The sequence below is a fragment of the Grampus griseus genome (assembly GCF_964374135.1).
Source record: "Grampus griseus genome assembly, chromosome: 4".
Classification (NCBI taxonomy): Eukaryota; Metazoa; Chordata; class Mammalia; order Artiodactyla; family Delphinidae; genus Grampus; species Grampus griseus.
In genome coordinates this window covers 104,330,443-104,345,676 of record NC_138997.1, presented here as the reverse complement: position 1 = coordinate 104,345,676, position 15,234 = coordinate 104,330,443, and positions in this window count along the sequence as shown.

The following is a 15,234-nucleotide window of genomic DNA, read 5'->3' as shown; positions in this document are numbered from 1 at the left end:
GCTCCATGAGCTGCTTGCAAATTTTGGTTGTATTTTTAATGTGTTTGTGGAGAGGAAGGTGATCTCCACATCTTACTCCTCTGCCAGCTAGAAAGTCCTCTCCTACTGAGTCTTCTCAGTCTTTTCTTTATTTCCTTTTTTTTTTCCTTGCTGTGTTTCATTCCATTTGAATAGTCCAGAAGGTCTCTATTTTAAAGAGAGATCCAAGTACCTGACAGGTTTCCTAGGGAAAAGCTGCACATCCCAACATCAGATGTGGTGCACAGTGAGAGCATTAGAGTCTCAGGAGAGTTGCAGTCAAGGATTCAGGGTCCTTTGTGTATATGTTTATACAGTCATCCCTTACAGTTGGTGCTGCAAGCCTGCATGGATTCTGACTTTGTGGTTTCCCTGTACGAGTAAAATCTTCAAAAGAGTAGGAACACCCCCTCCTCTTACTGAAATAGTGGAATAGTATCCCAAGTGTCTATCTACAGACCTGGTATGTCTTTTAAGAAATACCTTCATTTATTGTCTCCCAGACACTGCTGATCAATGGCATTTTGAGGCTCAAGAACCTATTAAGGATTTCTACCTTCTGATGCTTGTTCAATTGGATCAAAATCTAGGAAAAGAATATTGAAGCATTATTTCTTGGCAGCCGCCTAATTCCCAACAATGTTGTGTAACAAACAGTACTAAAATGTTCAGTACACTTGAGGATCTAAATAATACTGATGATGAGGCAATGGTCGAGTCTCTGTGGTCAGAGTGTTTGAAGTTTTGTACAGTTGTTTGAGGTCAAAGCAATAAGTAAGCCAGAATATTAAGTATTTCAAAGAAGAAGCACCAAAACAAGTCAGCAACATCCTAATGAGCTTTAACCTCATAGTTGGAACTGTCTACTGTCTATTCTATTTTATATTTTGTAAATGGATGTTTCCCAATGCCTTGATTCTCTTAAGTGTATGGGCATGGGAGTCTGGAGGTAGAAGGATAAACAAGCGAGTTATTTATAAGTGATTTAATAGAAAAGATTGTATAAGGAATCAAAATAGGTTCTTTTGGATTTGATTTTGACAACTTTTAATCTTTTAACCATTTAGTTAGGTCTTCCTAAGAAGAAGTATTTTGCAGAAATATAGATGCATTGCCTCTTTAGAAATTGACAACAATTTGAATATGGGTTACTATAAATTAGATATATAGAGAGATCAAGTTTAATAAAAACGTTATTAATGTGAGTAGAAAGGTGCTAATGTTTACTCTTATGGTATTGGTTTACAGTAGAGATGTATTACAAACAATATCTAAGATCATAAGATATGATAATTCTTTAAAGGTCACTTTGGCCAATTCCTAAATTAAAAATAAAAAGGTAGGAGGAGCAAGCTTCAGAACATAGTGGCTAAGGCTATTGCCTAAAACCACACAACTATTTGGTAGATAAACTAAATTTTGAACAGAGGGCTCCTGATCTCTAATTGAACGATCTTTCCATAAGCCTAAGATAGTGTTGCTCCAAAGTTTAACTTGTATTTAAAGTTTGTTGTTCTTATAAATTTGGGTTCTTTTATTTTATTTATTTATTTATTTATTTATTTATTTTTATTTTTATTTTTTTTTGCGGTACACGGGACTCTCACTGTTGTGGCCTCTCCCGTTGCGGAGCACAGGCTCCGGACGCGCAGGCTCAGTGGCCATGGCTCAAGGGCCCAGCCGCTCCGCGGCATGTGGGATCTTCCCGGACTGGGGCACGAACCCGTGTCCCCTGCATTAGCAGGCGGACTCTCAACCACTGCGCCACCAGGGAAGCCTGGTTCTTTTATTGATTTTGTCTGTCTCCCCCCTTTTTTCATTCTAAGTTTCTCCCTTACATGTTGAAAGGGTTATAAAATAGATAATTATCCAATCTGGTATAAATCACAGAGCAATTTGATAGCGTGAGCATGTTCCATATATGTTATGCTCAAATTCTTAATAAAAATTGTTAGCCTATACGATGGCTTCTCTCTTCTTGCTTCTGCCTTCAGCCACTTATCCTTTTTAGCCTTGAATTTACACTAGATTCAATTTTACAAGGTCTAGATATTATTGTCTGACATTACCTCCATCCAGCCTTAGTCATTCCCCACTGCTGCAGGGCCATCTTAGCTTACCAAGGCCTTTCTCAAGGCACATCTGCTGGTGTCAGCTCAGTGACCATGCCTCACAATGTTTGACCATGCTCCATACCTGAGTTAACTTTGATATGATGGTGCCCTAGGTTGGTATAAATTCTTGGCCTCTCCTCCAATATTATAGGGATAGCTATTGTCTATGACTGGTTTGATAAAGTTAATTCTGAACATTAATATTAGCAAGTGTTAAGAAACATAATTGCCTAACATGTAAGTTATGTCTTCAGTCTTGCCTTTGAGAGAAATAAAGGTAATAACCAGTCTCCATCTGTTGAATCCATTTCCTTACTTCTAAGTTGCATCAGAACCCAAGTAGAGAAGATAGATGCTCTTTTTGTCACCCCTCAACCAAAACAAAATATCAGGAGTATTCTTAGGCATTTCATCTGTATTTCCAGATTATGATAATCTATTTTCCCATCTCCTATAGCAAAAGAAAACCTATAACACTGCATCTATTCAGTTATCTTACTTTAAAAATATTTACTAATTTGATAGGCAAAATAATATGAACTGTGCTTACAAATCTTGTATTACTTGTCAATATTCTATCATGCCTTGAATTTTAAGGAGTCTTTTTATAATACAGTGAAAGCTCCAGTTATTTATATCTAGTGAAAAGTCATGCTACTCATTGTATGTTTCAAACAGAGATTCCCCAAATGGTAACCTAAGTATCTGGAGCTCAAACATGTTTTTGCATTACCTGTATTCAGATTTCTTCCTTCCCAGTAGACACACTTTGTAAATAATTCATAAACCATGTTTATAATTTTCTGCCAATTAATAATGCAATACCTAAAGCACAGAAAAATTGTCTGTAAGTGATTTACTGGTGATGGATCATTGTAGGATAATTTGGTGCATGTAAAATGCATATAGAAATCTCAAACATTTTAAAAACTAAACGAAATAATGCCATTTGCAGCAACATGGATGGACCTACAGATGATCATACTAAGTGAAGTAACTCAGACAGAGAAAGACAAATATCATATGATATCACTCATATGTGGAATCTATTTTTTTAAATGATACAAATGAACTTATTTACAAAACATAAACAGACTTATAGATATCAAAAACAAACTTATGGTTACCAAAGGGGAAACACTTGCGGGGAGGGATAAATCAGGAGCTTGGGATGAATATCCACACACTACTATATGTAACATAGATAACCAGCACAGGGATATAGCACAGGGAACTCTACTCAATATTCTGTGATAATCTATACGAGAAAAGAATCTGAAAAAGAATGAATGTGTGCATATGTACAACTGAATCACTTTGCTGTGCACCTGAAACTAACACAACGTGGTAAATCAACCATACTCCAATAAAAGTTAAAAATAAATACATAAATCTCAAACAAAAATGAACTCTGGGGAATGTGAGAGTAAAATCATGTCTTTGGGTGTTTTCCAGTCTAACAGGTAAAGAACAATAAAAAATGATAACTTACAGACACATCACATTTCAATTGCTAAGCTTCATAAATATGTTTATATCTGTTATTTGTTAGTTACACTATGTTGAACATTTTCTTAGGAGAAGTAAAGGCAATTCTTATAATTTGAAAATTGTAAGAAAATTACCTAAATTTAGAAAAAGAGATGTGAAAATAGTAACATAATAACCATAAAACAAAATTCAAGATCTCATTGTTTCAAAACTGGACTCACAAAAAATATACAACCACAGAACATTAGAAATTGTTAGATTTTAACCCTCCATTTGAGCTTTTACTTCCCTATTTTGTTAAATGATCCAATAGATGATCTGAGTGAGTTTTACTTCTCATATTACCTGCCCATTCATAATTTCCAGCCTGTAGATTTCATCACCAGTGATGAACGGATGTATGGATATTGGCACAGTGTAAAGAGAGATACATTGGACCATCTATAATAGATTGCTTACAGAATGGCTAAAATGATTCCCCTTCCTGTATCCATGCCCTATCACAAAGGAACATCTATTTCCACTCCTCTAAAACCCAGGTTAGCTTTGTAACTTGCTCTGGCAAGAGAATGCAGTGAAAGCGTCAATGTGGATCAAGGGGACTTGAGTGCATCTACTCTCGTCCTGCTTTCTCTTACATCCTTGTCATTAGCATGTGAAGACATCTATCCTAACATGCTAGAGCATGCAGTGTCATATGAAGCAGGGACAGTTATTCTACTGAGATGCCCCAGCAAAACTGGTAGCTGATCACAGCTTCACAAATGAGCCTAACAGACTGGAAAAGTCACCCAGCCAAGCCCAGTCCAAATTACCAATCTGCAGAATTGTGAGCCAGTGGTTGTTTTATTAAGCCATAACTTTTAGGAGAGTTTATTATGCAGCAGATGCTAACAGATACTTAGTCTTTTTAGCAGTAGTAAAAAATGTCGCTGTTTGCTATAGGTTATTGACCACCCTGCAACACACAAGGCTCTGTCCAGCTAAAAGCCTAAAAAGAGGAACATTGCTTTTCTAAGGTATCAGCAGGAGCTCAGATTGACATCTTACGCTGGTGCCACTTAAAATACAAAAGATGCTTGTTTCTGGTTACAAGCAAAGGATAACCTGTTCCAGCCAGGTCATTCTGTGGTAGGATTAAGGAGCAGAGCCAGTGATAAGAAAATCTCTTTGCAGCCAAGGGCAAAAACAGCAATGACTTATAATGATGGAAAGATTTCTTTGAAATTAATCTCCAGAGTACCATGGTCCATCAGCCAATACCAATATGGAAGATCAGGTGAGAAGTAGTCTAGTTACTCAAACGAAGTGACCATTTAGAAAGCTTGATGCGTGTTGCCAGGAAGAAGAGGGACATAGCAAATGGCACTTGACACTTGCTTTGAGAAGTCTTTTCTGCCAGCAGCATAGAGGAGACATGGGGTACATTGAGAACAGCCTGTGACAAGAAAGTATAGCAAGACATTTCAAGTTGGGACATATGGGCACCCTGTGGAAGGGAGGTAGACAGAGTGGTCTAGAGGAATTCATCCAAGAAAGCAGACTGGATGGGTAAGGTGACCCAACAATGGAAAGAATGATGGGAAGAGAGGGTTTGAAAGTTAAGAAGTAAGTGGCTGAAATGAGTCATTACCTAGACCAAGAAAACTGGAACTGAGAGAAATTATATAGGCACTTCAAATAACTACTCCCTCTCAAATAAAACAGCACAAAAGAAGGGAATTAGCCACATACAAAGAACACCTGGGCCAAATTAAAAATTTTAAATCCATAAAAGATTTTTCTCTCCCTTAACTCTTGTACCTTTATTTATTCCTACCCAGAAAGAACCCAAAACAGCAGTGACGAGTTGGAGGAGAAAATGAATGAAAAAGAGAGGGAAAAAAAAATAGTTCCTTCCCCATCTCAAGTTTTCTGATTTAAGTTAGGGTTCCCTAAGCTTTTTAAAATTGAATATGTGGTTTGATAGTATATTGAGGAGGACTGCCTTTAATAAACTCTTTTTAATTACTTGAATTTAACCAGATAACTTATTTTTAACTTTAGTATCATCCAAGTTTGGGGAAAAACAACTCAGGTAAGGTGCTTTGGAAAGACATTGGTCAGAAAGAATAAAGTGGTACAAGTGTAGCTCATGCAATAAATAAGTTTTACATATACATATGTAGAGTTTAGTTCTAATTCCCTTTAGAAGATACATATTTAATAGTTATAATGAAATTACCTTAAAGGAGGAAATGATTTTATTTAACCAGAAAAAGAGATGACTGATTATAAGTCCAAGTGTTCAAAATGAAAAAAAATAAATGATAGACATTTCTTCCCATAATTCCTAGCTAGTTGGTATATCATTTTTTCCCACGCACTTAAAAGTATTTTGTGGCAAATTAGTATTGCTGTTGTTTCCATTCCTGTGATATTTGTACACCAAGAGTGCATCCCATTTGGACCTCCCTTCTTCTTGGTAATTTTCACATATTTTCTTTCCAACCAATTATTCAATCAGCTGCCATTCATTGTCCATCTACTGAGCAAAATCATGTGATTGATGTTAGAGAGAAAAAGCAAAAGTCACAACCCCAACCCCCACTAAAAATTTATAACATAGTACAGAAAATAAAACAATAGACAAATACATTCAGATAATTAAGATCAGTATGCGATATATGGAAACACAATGAAGGGGACTTTTCTTAGCTAAATATTTAAAGATGAACAGAAATGTTCTAGGCAGAGAACCAGGAAAAGGGAGTCCTCCTAATAGGAAGGATGTTGGATGTAAAGACATAAGGACATGAAACCAACATGGTGCATTCAGGGAACACCAGGTGTCTCAACTGGCTGCAGAGAAGGGCATTTGGGTCCAAGATATAAATGAAGGGAATAAAGAGATAAGAGCCAAACAATCAACAGCCTTATTCTGAAGGCAGTGAGGAACCCAGCAATGGGAAGATTGACTTTCATGTTTACAGTTTAATGAGTAAATGTTCAATTGAATCTCAAAGTCATTTCCTACCACCAGCCTCATAGCCTTATGCTCCATGCTCTGAGGGGTCTGTGGTTTGTGTAAGTCTACCTTTTCCCTAAGGTATGGGCTGTCTGGCTGTCACCATTGTCCATTCCTTGGAAATATGATTAGTAATTTTACAGAAGAGAATGAAAGAAAATAGCTATGAGTTTGGCAATTGTCTGCCTTTTTTCCATTTCCCTCTGTTTTTTTTATAACGCTCTGGGGACACTTTTTTTTTTTAAGATAGTAGAAAAGATTTAGTGGAAAAGGAGAGAAAACAGACTAATTGAAGAGGAGATGAAAAAGATAACAAAAAATACCAACCTAAGATTAAGATAAAAGAGTTAAGGCTGAGAAACGAGAAGAAAAATAAGCTAGAAAGACGTGAGAGAGTAACTGAGATTTGGTTAAGTAATTAGTGCAACATTTGGGGCCAGGTGGCTGACAGAAAGAAAATAATAAATAAAACAAGCAAAAGAAGAATTAATAAAGCAGTATAAATAAAATGGTGATAAAGAACATTTTATTACAATACATTATTAATTTATATTGCATTATTTAATACTTGACCAATAACACTTAGATACCGACTCTGGATGTTATAGCCATAACATAAATGGGAAATTGGAGAATTTATTTATTTATTTTTGTATCTGCAAAGGGCAAATGAACACTGAGGTGAATAGTATCTACAGAGGTGCACAAGTGGTCAGTGCTGATACAGAAAACCTCTGTTTCCTTAATGCCTCCTTTATAGTGACATGCCTGGGCTTTTCAGTAAATGTTTGTAATTGGGAATAAAGTGATGAATAGGAAGCCACAAAGTAAATCAATAGGAAATATGTAAATAGAACTCTTAGCTCATGACACGCATTTTTAATCATAGCTCTACAAAGCTGTTCTCACATGTATAAAAAGCAGTAAAATCACAAGGGAAACTCCTTCCTGCTTCCTCATGATTCAGTACTTTAATCCAGGGTAGGACTTCTCAACCATAGCCCTGCTGACATTTGAGTCCAGATAACTCTTTGTTTGTGGAGGTGTCCTGTGCATTGTAGCATGTTCTAACAGCATTCTTGATCTCTACTTACTAGATGCCAGTAGCATTACAACAAGAAAATATCTCCAGATATTGCCAAATGTCCTGTGAGGGGTAAAATCACCCCCCTGTTGAAAAGCAGTGGTCTAGTAGAAATGGCCATAGTTCAGGCTAAGGCAGAAAATAGATCTGGTCCCATAACTAACTTTGCAACTTGAAGCAAACCATTGTTGTTTCACTTCATTCATTCATTTGTCTAGAGACAAAGATTCTCTCATTGAGCAAATTCTACTCATATTTCCCTGAACTCTTTTTTCAACTAGGCTTGACTTTTGGACTTCCGTTATCCTCTCTGCATTGTCCTGTTTTAGCAAGAATCCTGATTAGTCAGTTTAACCAGAACTCCCACACTCAATATCAAATTATCTTCAATATCTGACTGGGTTTCTCACCTCCACCATCCCCTAGATGAAGTCTGATCACCCTGCATGCCTTCAGCAAGAATCCTGTTAGATCAGTTAAACCAGAATCCTCCTTACTCCTGAGGTTTCCTCTAACTAATTTTCCATCCACTGACCTCCACCCTAATCCTTGGCCATAAATTCCCACTTGCACATGCTGTATTCAGAGTTGAGTCCAAACTCTCTCCATCACTGTAAAATTCCAACACAATGGTCCCTATTTCTACCATGATGGTCCTCCCTTGAATAAAGTCTTTCAAACTATGCTTTAACAAGTGCCACTGAATAATTTTTCTTTGACACTATTTCCTTTTTAACTGAACAAGATGCACTAGGTGTGAGCCTAACAAAAAAGGAAGTAATGATAAGAGGATTGCCAAAGCAACTCAAGTTTGGAAAGATGTTTGTAGCAGTCATTGATGCAGAGAGTTGGTGAAGACCAGAATCACGGATAGGAATCAAAGTTATACCTGGGGGAATGATGGTCATTATCAAGAGCAAAGAGGCTACTATGGAAGTTGAAGAATGAGGAGGAATACTGATGGCAGTAGGGTCAATAGCTGAGTGAAATTGATTCAATGAAGAAGAGTGGAGAATGGATATGAAGCAGGTAGAACTAAGGCTGAAGGACTGCACATGTGGCTGGAGCTGCCTGCATATGCAGGACTTAGGGCCTGTTCTGAAGCTTGGCATGGGACACTGAGTGATATACAGATTAGAGAATGCTCACCCATGGTGTCTCATCATACTTGCATTTCATGTTTCATTTCAGAAATCATTTGTTAAACTTAAAGCACTGGCCTGGACACTTTTTTAATCATTTATTTAATATTCCCAACATCTGCTTTCCTTACTTGCAAAAATTGAGATAATACCTTTTGAATAATCTGATGTATATGAAATGAACTACAACAGAACTTGACTTGCGGAATGTTCTTAATAAAAGCTACATTACCTCATTTTTTTCTCTTTTCTCGGGAAACACAAAGATAAATAAAACATAATGCTTTCTTCCAGTAAAGAAAGGGTGGGAATAGTGGAAAGAAATAGTTGAATGATTTCATAGCATACCATGCATACAAGGTCTCTTTCAGTATTCAGAAACTTCTATGAAGTAAATATTATTACCTGCTTTTAATGGACAAGGAAAATGAGACTCAGAGAAAATAAGTTACTTAATACTCATATGAACAATTAAGTGATCTAAAAGTCACACGTAGATAGGTCACCCCAGAGTCCATGCTCTTTCACTCATACCACACCTCTGCTCTCTAACATCTATCCTGATGGAATCAATTAGGTTAATGTTATTTGTAAAGGATAAATACACTATAAATTATGAGATGTTATTATAATTTCAAAGTCAGGAGGAGAAAAACACACCTGGCAGTTGGAAAAAAATTGGTGATCTGAATATATCATATCTCAGAATTTTAGAGGAAGTATTTGCTATTCTGTTAGCTTGTGGGAGTAGACAAACAATTCCAAAAATATGAAAAGAAGCAGGTATCAAATATTTGGGAAGCCTCCAACTTTTGCAAGGAGGTTGGCAAGCATTTTTAAATGCAGAATCTCATTCCAACGTTGCTAACTGAAGAATGTGGACAAGATTTCAATGGATGAAAATATACATAATGCTAATATTCTTTATTTAAAGTGTGCAAGATAATTTCTGAATCCATAATACTTTCTCTTAAGTATTCAAGCCAGCCATTCCTTCTAATAGACAAAGCAATTACTTATTTACTATGAATGAGAGAAACATACTTGCATGGACAGGATAAGTTATGCTACTGGATCATGATGAGAAAACAGAAATCTTTCTTCATCACAGTTACTGTAACATGACATTTTCTAAAAACTTCTTTTCTTTTAACTAAGAACAACTCCCCCAAAAAGAAACAAAAAAAAGATAATCAGTAAGCCCTTCTGCATTGATATATTTGAGGAAGCTCATATATCATAAGATGAGTGGTCTTCCATTGTCTTCGCTGGGAAAAAGGGAAAGTTGGATGAATCTGAACAGTTGCTTATAATTGTGCTACTTCAAATTGCCATATCTTAGTCTTGGACACTTTATCAGTGCCAAACATTGGAGAAAAATAGTCCTTAATAAGATAGTATTTGAACTAAGGAGCCACAATTTTGTCATTATTACCAGCACAATGGAAAGGCTCACCAGAATCAGCCAGCCAAGCTCTGAAGGGGCTTGAAGTTAATTACATCGACTTAGACAATAAGTTAGTCTTTGTGGTTCCAGTTATCTCTGTGCACAGTTGGCTCTATTTTTTTGTTGTTGTGTAATGTCCCATTAATCACAGTTACATTTGTTCCCTGCCATGTGATTCATCATCCTTTCCCCCTGAAAGGACTTTCATTCTCCAGGACTCAAGATAAACCACTAATTTAAAGTGGCAGTGGCCAACCTTGCCTATCACAGTGGCCTACTGTGAATGAAGAGGGTCAATGGCTGACTTGAGGAGTTTCAGTCGACTCAAATTATCTCCAGTGATTGGGTTCAGGCACTGGGACAGAGATCAGGTGTTACAATTACAGGATGGACTCCTGAAATGGAGCTGGAGGTGCATTTGCCTCTGGAACTGATCCAAGCACCATTCATTTAAAAAAAAATGACAAAGTGAAGTATATGGAAAAGGAGCAAATATAATAGAAAAAACACTGGCTAAGTGTGGGGATAAATGTGTTCTAACTTTTGCTTTAAAAGAAAAGAAGTATGTTACTATGAACAAGTCATTTCATCACTCTGGGTCTCATTTTCTTAATTAAAAAAAAAAGTGATGACTTTAAAGAAGACAGTGTATCTACTTTTTTTTTTCTTTTTCTTTTCCTGAAGTCTGATTTCTTGGATTTGTGTATTGGCATGGGAATGCCTACTTTTGATCAACTAGCAACAAAAGAATCATGTAAAACATTCTGAATTTTTTTCTAAAAATTATTATTTGGTGAATAAATTAATTCCTGCTATAAATTATAGCTCTTTCCCCTTATCAAATCTGGGGCTTCAGGAAGAGGTAGTAGCTCTAGGCCAGCTGATGTTTATTTTCTTTTCATGTCCTGCTAATCCTAACTTTGCCAAACAATTGCAAATCCCTCTTAACTCTCTGGTTAATTATTTTATGCTGTTTAGCAGACTAAGGAAGAAACAACTTATATGAGTCCCTCCAAGGTATTTTTTTAAGTTTGGTTAAAAGGATTCATCACTTAATACAAATAGCTAACCCCAAAAGGAAATTTCCAGAGATGTGGACTATTGATGGAAATTTTGGAATTGTAAACCAATTATTATTTTACCAAATTAATATTGTACATAAGGATAATCATTTTTATCACATCAATTCTTACTCTTGAGATGAGGCATCACAGAAACATCACCCTTCTGAATCTGTTCCCTGTATTAGTATAATTCATTTACTTATTATGTGCAGACCACCTTGTACTGTCACTATGTCTCTTTTTACCTGTCAGTGAACTTCTTAAAGACAGGGTCTAGATATCACACATTTGAAAATTCAGTTTTCCATAATCCCTAGAGAGAGCACTCAGTAAAATGGTAAATATAATTCACTACCCAGTGCAGTGCTGATCAAGGAACATTTATTTTCCACCTCTGCAGTCCCGCCCTTAGACCTTATGAAGAGTTCCTAATTGCCACATACATTGGTCTAAAATGTGTTCTGGACCACACATATATCATTACTAAACTTCAGAACACTTGTGTAAAGCAGCTGCTTCCACCTCCCATTTACAGATGAGAAAATGAAGACATAAAGAGTTTAAATTATGCCTATGAAACTGTATACTGACTAGACAGTGGAGTTAAGAACCACACCCAGGTTATAGGTCCCCAATGCCCTTGTACTTTCAATTACTTAGTGCTGGCTAAAGCACATAAACTGGTAGACTTATGATTACTGGGAATCATGGATTTAATGTATGTGAGGCTCTGAGGAAATCTCTTGGCATATCTATCTCTTATAGCAAATATGTTAGGTCCCATAAGTTTTCAAATTAAGAACCAATTAAGATTGTATGGAACATGGGAAATATTTAGACCAAATGAGAATGAGCTGCATGCAGCACATAAGAACCCATCTGTACTTTCATAAAGATCAGTGCTTCTCAACCATGGACAATTCTGTGCCTCACAAGATATCTGGAGGCATTTTTTAGTTATCACAGTCGGGACAATGCTACTGACCATATATTGTATAAAGGCCAACGATTCTGCTAGACACTCTACAATGCACAGAACAGCCTGCCTCTACAGTGAATTATCGGCCCAAAATATTAAATTGTGCCAAGATTGAAAAACCCTGATATAGTCAGATAATAATTAATTAGAAAACATAATTGTAAAAGACATTAAGTGCACATTAAGAATAATAACAAAGGCTAGAGATATAACAAATAAAACACAGAGAGAAATATAAGAAATGTACAGATTCATTTGTGGGAAAAAAACTATACAACTTTTCTCTAGAACATATTTAGAAAAGAAAAACAGGAAAATACATACAGCTCATTCTAGGATAGCAAAACTTAGTCATGTAAATGTGCTAATTCTCCATAAAGTAATCTCTGCAGCCAATGAGATCCCATAAAATTGTGTTCTGAGATGCTGGAACAGCCTGGGGCAGAAGTATATGGGGTAGCAAGGTTACTATAGTAAACTAAGAACCGTGGCACCTTGTAGAACATTGTAAAAATTAAAATTTTTCTCTTTGTGAAAAAAGGTTAGCACTGGAAGATTCCAACAGTTTTGAAATTTAAAAGTCTCAGTCATGTAGTGATGTTGAAAAGTTTGTGTGTGTATATTATGAGAGAGATGATCACGGTTGAAGTAAAAAGATAACTAGGATGCTATTGTAGTGGGATGGGTGAGCAATGGTGGTGCTTGTTCTTGGTTGGTTACAAAGAATATTATAGAAATTGGTTGGCGAAGGGAAGTCTGAAGTTAAAGCTAAGAGCAGTTGCTTTGTGGTGGATATCTATAAATGTAGAGAGAGGAATTATTCAAAAGTTACTTAAGTTTTTGACCCACATGCCTTCTAAAGTTTAGATTTGTTATTTACTGGGATGGGAATAACTGAGACAGAGAAGATTTGCGTGTAGGTGGAAAAGAAGAGCTGGGTTTTGGAAATCTTAAGTTTGAGATGTATATTAGACATTCGATAGATCTCATAGACAGTTAGATAATTTAGTGTGAAGTTCATTGGGAGAAGTCAGGACTTGAAATACACATTTAGGAATCATCAAGGTTAAGGCACATAAAATCATTCAGTTGATGAGGTAACCTAAAGTGAAAGTTGACAACAAAGAACAGGTCTAAGAACTAAATACTAAAACATTTAAATCTTTAAAGACCTGAGAAAAGAGTGAAAGATACTGAAAATGAGTGGTCAATGAGATTAGAGGGCAAATTACAAAGACATAAAATCAAAGTGCAAATAGGATATTTTATAGCTTCCAGTTTAATTGATAAAACCATTTTGCTAGCAATTAGACTGTTTACCAAGAGTGATAGAGTGTTTTAAATAACCTTCAAAAGATAAGTACCACTTTAAAGAGTTTATCATTAAAAATCCACGATATAAACAAAACTTACCCTAAAATTCTAAATATATCTATTTTCATGTATTGGCAATTTTTTTAAAAAAGGAAACAACCCGTAAGAAAGAGGAATTTACAAATGTGGATAATCTGAATAAATTTTTATAAGTACTTTGATGTAAGTTAACATTATAAGAATATGATAATAGCTAATTATGTTCACACAATATATTACTTATTGTTTTATTTTAAGTCTACAAAGATATTCATGTCATCAGCCTTAGATAATTCAAACTGTGCTCCACTTAATGGCCCATCTTTGAATAATCTTCTTATATTTCTAGTGTAGCACTCTGTCTACTGCCATAGCAGTTATAAAAGTTTCATGTATCTTACACATTTTATGAAGGAATATTTTCTTAAGGGAGTTATTGCTCACACTTTGAGAAATAACTTTCAAAGATAAACTCACACTTAGGGAATAAATATATACTGAAAGAGCAGAAAACAGTCTGTATGTTGGCCACGAATATTTGACTACATTAACTACTCTAATCTTTCTACTTTGTACAGCTACAAAATTATTTCAGTGAACAACAGTGGTCCTTTTCCCATCCTTCCATCCAAAAATAATTATTACATTATTGATACATGACAAGCACTACTAGTTGTTAATAAAACTGAATAAAACTTACTTTCTGTCTCCAAAAGAAAGACAAGCACACAATGAAAATACAAAATGGAAAGTGCTAGAATATGGGTATGCACAAAATGTTTGTTATTACAGCATAGACAAACTTGGGTAGAGGTAAGGGGATAAGGAACACTCCTTTGAAGATGCGATACCTTAGCAAAAACAGAAAAAAAACTAGCTGGAATTAGATAAAGATTATAATGAAGAGAAGAAAACACTGTGCAGAGATAAGGGCAGGTAGAGAGGCTCAGGTGAGAGATAACATGTCTGTACTGTGTTCAAAATATATGAAGGTCAGAAGACAAGATTGCATTCCAAGTGCTGAAGGTACACTTGGACTATTCTACAGGATAGACCATACATTCACCCATTAAAAAAAAAATCAATAACTTCAGGAGGATTAAAATCACACAGAGTATATTCCTCCACTAAAATGGTATGAAATTAGAGAATACAACAGATAAAAATTTAGGGAATACACAAATGTGTGGAAATTAAACAACACACTCCCACATAAACAAAGGGTCAAAGAAGAAATCACAAGGGAAATTAGAAATTATGTTGAGCTGAATAAAACTGAAAACACAGCATATCAAGATTTATGAGCTACATTGAAAGCAGACATTAGATGGAAATATATAGCTATTAATACCTATATTAAGAATGATAGCAGGTACCAGTATTAGTTTGCTAGGACTGCCATAAGAAAAAACTATAAACTGGGTAACTCAAACAAGAAAAATTTATTTTCTAACAATTCTGGAGACTATAAATTTGAGATCAGAGTGTTCACATGGTTGCTTTCTTCTGAGACCTCTTTCCTTGGTATATAGAGG